We start from the raw sequence: 7,218 nt of genomic DNA, 5'->3' as shown, positions 1-7,218 counted from the left end.
CATGTTGAGCACTCAATGCTCATTAATGGTGTTAATGTTTATTATTATCCCCCGCCATAGGCGGAGGGATATTGTTTTGGCGTCCTTCCATCCTTCCGTCTGTCCGTCTTTCCATCCGTCCGTAGCCAAATCTTGAAAGTGCTTTGGCAGATTTCACTGAAACTTGGTATGAGTATGTAAATGGATAAGAGGATGATGCATGCCAAATGGCATTGTACACCATTAGTTAATAACAGAGTTATGGCCCTTTGTATCTTGAAAATATGCTTTTTTGTGTGTCCAAGGCCATATCCTGGAAGTGCTTTGGCGGATTTCATTGAAACCTGGTTTGAGTATATATATGGATAAGAGGATGATGCACGCCAAATGGCATTGTACACCATCTGTTAACAAGGGACAAAATTGTCACAAAACCAGGTTTTCATTGTGAAAAAAAATCTGATAAAGGGAGAAAACTCAAACTGAACTTTTGAAATGAACAAACAAAATTATCCCCCTTTGTAAGTTTGTTTTTAAAAAAAATCTATTTTTAGTCGTGGCGACCTTGACATTGGAGATATTGACGTGATTCTTTCGTGCCACACACCGTCCCATGATGGTGAACAAATGTGCCAAATGATTTTAAAATCTCACAATGAATGACATAGTTATGGCCAGGACAAGCTCATTTATGGCCATTTTTGACCTTTGAACGCAAAGTGTGACCTTGACCTTGGAGATATCGACGTAATTATTTCGCGCGACACACCGTCCAATGATGGTGAACAAATATGCCAAATGATTTTAAAATCTGACAATGAACGACATAGTTATGGCCCGGACAAGCTTGTTCCGCCCGCCCGCCAGCCAGCCAGCCAGCCAGCCAGCCAGCCCGCCCGCATTCGCCAATCTAATAACCAGTTTTTTCCTTCGAAAAACATGGTTAAAAACGGGGTTATGGCCCTTTGTATCTTTAAAAAATGCTTGTTTAAGTGTCAAATATAATACTTGACTTAATTTATTTGTTTTTTTTATTTAGGAATTTGAAACTTGGATAATTGAATAAAGTCCGTGTTCAACAGTACTGAGCATAGTATAATAAATAACAAATTTACAACAGTTGTTAATTTGTTATGTATTATAATTAACTATGCTCAGTACTTGAATACTGGCTGTCTGCATGGGAATTTGTTTTCTAGAAAGTTGGTTTCAGACTTAAATATTTGAAGTTAACCTTCGGAACTTTTCTAGGATTGTACTGGAACACATCAACTAGAACTGAACTTCTGTTATCATACTGAAAGTGTTCTAGAATTAATAAGGAACAGTTGTTGAACGTTAAAATTTATGAGAAAAAACTCTAGAACAATTGTGCGTGATGTGTGTGTGCATGTAATTTTGTGTGTTTATGAACATATGTGAGAAAGGAAGTATACTTGTCATAAGAGAAATGTAAAATTCTACTTCTATGTTTTATATTGTGCCTTTTCTAAGTTTTTCTTTTCTCACCTGTATATGCGTGCATGTTTATGGATGTGTTTTAAAATGTGTGCATGCATGCCTGTGGTTAAGAGAGTTGGTACTTTATGAAAATGTAAAACCACTCATTTTTGAATATGTACTGTGACTGCATGTGTGTGGTCAATGATTGATGCCAGATCTTGTTCTTGTTTAACTTCTTTGTTTAAACCTTTAGTTACATTCACATTTGTTTTTCAAAATCAATAAAATGCCTTTAATCTATTATCTGTTTTTTTCTATTTTATTCCAGCTTTTTATTAAATTCCATAGCTTTTCACGGAATTCCATATAATTCTTTGGAATTCCACGGCATTCTATGGAATTCCACGGCGTTCTATGGAATTCCACGGCGTTCTATGTAATTCCACGGCATTCTATGGAATTCCACGGCATTCTATGGAATTCCACGGCATTCTATGGAATTCCATGGCATTATATGGAATGCCATGGAATTCTATGGAATTCCACGGCATTTTATGGAATTCCATCCCATATCAAGTCCCTCTTCTGTTGTTTTTTTCACTTTTCCATTGATTGCATGGAATCGGATGGAAAGTTAGTGCCAATACTCCACGGAATTCCATCTAACGATTTCCATAGAATTCCATATGATTCCACGGCAGATCTACAGACGGGCAAACGCAAAACTTAACCGGACGCCGACACCAAGGTGAAGACAATAGCTATTTTTTTTTTTCAAAAAATAGATGAGCTAACAATCATGTGTTCGCCTTTTACTTTACTACCTTTTACCTTTTTACTATACATGTGACCTGGACCTTGACAGAATACAGAGCTCGAATAAGCACTTTATCATTCAGATGCTATATGATTTTGACCTTTAAGGATCTTTCATGGTTAACACTATATTAACAAGTATGGATATGTGCGTTATGGAAACATATTAACAAATATTTGTATGTGAAAACATAAATTTAAATACTACTGACATACAATTTATTGTAACTAATGTTCAATGATTATGGAGGCAATACTGATGTCAAATTAAAGCTTTTAACTGAATGGAATTATATACATGATTCTTCATCAAAATGATTGATATAACAAATCAATGTAAACAACTGTAAAGAATCAGCATACAACCATGATTTCATAATGCCATGTGCACTTTCAAGTGCATGGAAACTTAAACTTTCATTGCCTTTCTGAACAAAAGCTTCACAAAACTGATTTTTTAAAAACGTTTTTGTACATGCATTTGTTATATTCAATTCCCCATCATAAATCAACTCTGAAGTTTCCATTGGTTCTGCTCCAATGAAACTTCCGTCTTTTTTTTCATCTGTATGAAGATATAAAATTTATATGTATAAATGGTACCTAAAATGTCTATGCTATGTTGATCAACAAATTCATTGGCATGTTATGTATACCATTTGTAGAAATAAAATATCTGTTTAAAATAATGTACCTTTAAAATTAAAAGGAATGTTCATTTCATTCGAACTTAATAATGATGAAAACTTAACTATAAATAAATAACAACAAAAATGAGTAAACAAACATGGTATGTGTAAACTTGGTTGTTTAAATTTCATGAAAATAAACAAAAAGCGAAATCATAAATAAACCTCTTCTCTACAAAACCATAGTTATTGTAATTATAACACCCTCATTTCACAATGTTTCCATAAAGTCCACAAATCATAAAGAACAGTTTAAAAACTCCATTTGAAGTCATCTAAATATGTCACTAAAGGATCTCAATATGTGATAAAGTTCAAAGAATTCCAGCCAGATGAAACCTACTCTGACTTTAATTATTTGCACATTACAAACACAAATTAAATATATATTAATTTGTAAAATATATGTTTAAATTTTAAGCTATCAAAGTAAAATTATTCAGTATTCTACCCCTTTTTCTTGTGAAAGCATCCCACTGATCGAAACATTAACATGAAAATGTATTGAAACCAGGTTGAAAATAATAAAGATATTATTGAATGAGGAATAAGTAATAACTAGATACGTGTCTATTGGACAAGTTGTCGCTAAATTTGCTAAATTCATTTTACATACAAAAATCATGTAAAGTAAAAACAAGCAACATGGCATTGCCACAAAACCAGGTTTCCAAAATTTAAGTTATATTTATATAATTATGCAATCTCAAGCTAGGTCTGCATGTTCAATTCATATACACAAACTGTCAGCGCAATACTTTGATTGTAACTTAAGTTATCCAGATGCAAACAGTTTTTCTGTTTTTGAGTAACACTGACCTAGATGTAATTTGTTAAAAAATAAACCCCATGCCAGATCTCCAGAGAACCTCTTGATGCTGCCACCTGCCCTGACCAATCTAACTACAGGGATTATCAAATCAAATTTATTGACAAACTGTTTAACTTAGTTATTTATTCCCTAATGAATACACAGCTGTTGTTTTGTGTGTGCTAATTATCGACCTTCAAATGGTTGACATTATGTGAAAACTATATGAGACAGTGTTTGAAACCAAGTAAGATAAGATAAGATAATCTTTTATTATAGTTACATGTGTTTACGTACAAGGTGTTGACAGACATATATACAATGCATAAAAGAACACCCGGCCTAAAAGGCCTTAAAGTCACCTTAACGGTAGTGTAACATATAACGTGATCATTATTATACAAATGGACAATAAAATATTTGAGCAACATGCTGAGTTCAATGAATAAATTAGAAATAATGAATTCAGGTTTATCCAAGTTAGATCAATATAAGAATAATTTCAGTAGTACTAAAATTATCCAATTAAGAAGGCATATTTCTGAAAAATATGTAATACGTAGATGATACTTAAAAGTTCATTTACAATATTATATTAATTTAAAGTTTAAAATGACACAACTGCATACAACAGATATTTTTACAAATATAACATACTGCTTCTGATATAAAATGCATTAACAACAAATTTCGCACACTTTAACCAACACAATTAATTTATCTTTATTTGATTGACATGTAGTATATTCTTCATAGGTCAAAATATTCCCAAATATAACTGATCTTGTGTTTTCATAAAGAGCACATTCAACAAGAAAATAAGTTTCATCTTCGACCAGTCCACTATGATACAACCTACACCGTCTTTGCTCGGGGGCTTCGCCCACATACCTTCCGGTCTCAACCCTAAGTGGCAGAATTCCGGTTCTGAATTGTGCAAATAAAGCGCGTTCATTTCTTTTTAAGTATGATAACTTTGTTATGCTGGCACAGTTGGAAGACATTTCTTTAAGGCACACACAACACTAGACTAATACATATCATTATGTTATGCATATTTCTTACTAAAATTACATACAAAGTATGGTAAAAGTATGATACAAGAAAATGACAATAATCATGTACATGAAACACAAATTTGACAACAATACATGTAATGTTATACAAACGCAATTGTTATCATGATTTTCCAAGCACATAATCATAACATGACAAACAAAATTGACAACAATAATTATGTACCAAGTCACATTTCATTGCATAATACCCAAACTCTACCCAAGAAAACTGATGAGATGAACACACACAATTTAAATGAGGTATTGAGCATAAAAAAATACATTTAAAGCTGAGACAAAGGTATCAATACAAGAAGCAAACACAATTGTACAAAATGGTGAAAGTTGCCTTGAGTCAAAGTGTTGCTTAATTTCCTTATGTATGTGATATGGCTCGGTTTTGTCTACAGCTCCAGATCTTCCTGCTCCTGTAAAAGAAAAAAAATAAACTTCAGACTTTTATGTGTTAAACTGTAAATTAAACTTAAATACAAGTATCAAATGACTTGAAAAACAGGAGCAATCTTTTGTTATAAAAAATGTCATCAAAATTGGTCAATCAGTTTCAGGGATAAATGAGTTGAATCTCTATAAACATTGTGATTGATGAGAATGGGGTTTCTAGAAGTGGAAAATATGAATATAAGGTACATAACAATACATGGGAGTGCATATATAGATACTAGTAACTCGCATTGTTCCAAGAGTGACACATTTACTCATACATATGATCTTATCACATATCCATGATATCCATTACAAACTAAAACAGCCAAAACTAGAGCTTTGTCACTGATGTGACATATACTTCACATGCCGCATTGACACAGAATATTTTGCATGTTGTCTTCACAAAAAACAGCGGACACCATGCTCAATGTTTAAAACGCACTAAGTGACCCCGTGACCTAGTTTTTGACCCGGCATGGCCCATGTTCAAAATTGACCTACACATCATCTGGATACAACTCCTGACCAAGTGTGGTGAAGATCGGATGAAAACTACTTGAATTAGAGAGCGGACAGTATTGGGCATGGTGTCCGGCGGACACCATGCCCAATGTTTAAAACGCACTCAGTGACCTGTGACCTAGTTTTTGACCTGCCATGACCCATGTTCAAAGTGGCCTAGACATCATCTAGATACAACTTCTGACCAAGTTTGGTGAAGCTAGGATAAAAACTACTTGAATTAGAGAGTGTACACCATGCTCAATGTTTGAAACGCACTAAGTGACCCCGTGACCTAGTTTTTGACCCGGCATGACCCATATTCGAACTTGACCTAGACATCATCTAGATTCAACATCTGACCAAGTTTGGTGAAGATCGGATGACAACAACTTGAATTAGAGAGCGGACACTTAATACGGACCGACACATCGACCGACAGACAAACTCACTCCTATATACCCCCTAAACTTTGTTTGTGGGAGTATAAAAATGAGTTGTTCCATTATGTACCAAAAAATATCTCTTAAGCAATGGACATGTGACGTTTTTTATGTGATATCATCCGCAAACTATAATTTCATTGAAAGTTGTATTCGCCAAAATGAGCTATGTTGGGTGGATTATCAACAACATCAATCATGACCAGTTAAATGTATGCGGTAACAGAAAAAGAAGACAGTGTGCATGAATATTTTTCCACTTTGATAGAAAATGTTTAAGTGTTTAGTCACCTGATATTATATACTCTTAGCCATACTTTAAATGATAACTATCTGTTATATTCACATTTATATGTAAATATAAACCAGGATTTTTTTTTTAAATCAGCTGAGTTAGTCAAAATAGTCATGAATACACTATCCCCAATTCTGAATGTTGTAATATGTACAAGTTCTAACAATAATGTTGTAGACACTTGAACAAGGCTTGCAAGCAATACAGCAGTCACCTGAACTAGACATATTAAGTCAAAACTGGTTATTCCAGTCGCTGTTAACAAGGTTTTACTATAGCCATATAAGCAAAATTGCCAGGCTTCCTGGTGGTCAAACAGGAATAATTGTCAAATTCAGCTGTGGTATCTTTAAGATAAATGTTATGACCAACTTTTATGAAGATTGGAACTATAAATTTGACTTCTAGGTTACTTCAAGGTTTTCATCAAAAGTCTTCGAATTAATTGTTCATGATTTTATTGTGGAGGAGTACAAATAACAGACCCATTAGTGTGCTTGATATATCTAGCCACTGAAATTATCGATTGAAATTGACACGGGGTTATTCACGCATGACTAATTCACAACCGCGCGAATCTTGGCTGCCATGGGGCCATACTCTGATACTTGTCGGCTTATTATTGATCAATAAGGGTGTGTGGCAGCTTTTTACCTTTCAAAGGGGCAGAGTGGTGCTTAAGAAAGGCTGCATGGCGCAGCGCCACACAAATAGGGCCCGTGAAAAAAACACT

General features: G+C 34.0%; 1 protein-coding gene across 4 annotated transcripts in view; it reads right to left on the bottom strand.

Moving 5' to 3' along the window:
- Positions 1–3,991: 3,991 nt before the first annotated feature.
- The window catches only part of LOC127841630 (uncharacterized), a 66,363-nt gene continuing 63,136 nt past the window's right edge, over positions 3,992–7,218 (bottom strand). For all 4 annotated transcript variants that reach the window (XM_052370609.1, XM_052370612.1, XM_052370610.1 and 1 more), the window contains one exon: positions 3,992–5,224. The gene's annotated coding sequence lies outside the window, so the exon portion shown is untranslated. The remainder of the gene's footprint in view (positions 5,225–7,218) is intronic.

This window comes from Dreissena polymorpha, chromosome 8 (genome assembly GCF_020536995.1).
Source record: "Dreissena polymorpha isolate Duluth1 chromosome 8, UMN_Dpol_1.0, whole genome shotgun sequence".
NCBI lineage: Eukaryota > Metazoa > Mollusca > Bivalvia > Myida > Dreissenidae > Dreissena > Dreissena polymorpha.
Note: the sequence above shows the minus strand (reverse complement) of the source record. Positions and strands in the feature narration are given on the sequence as shown.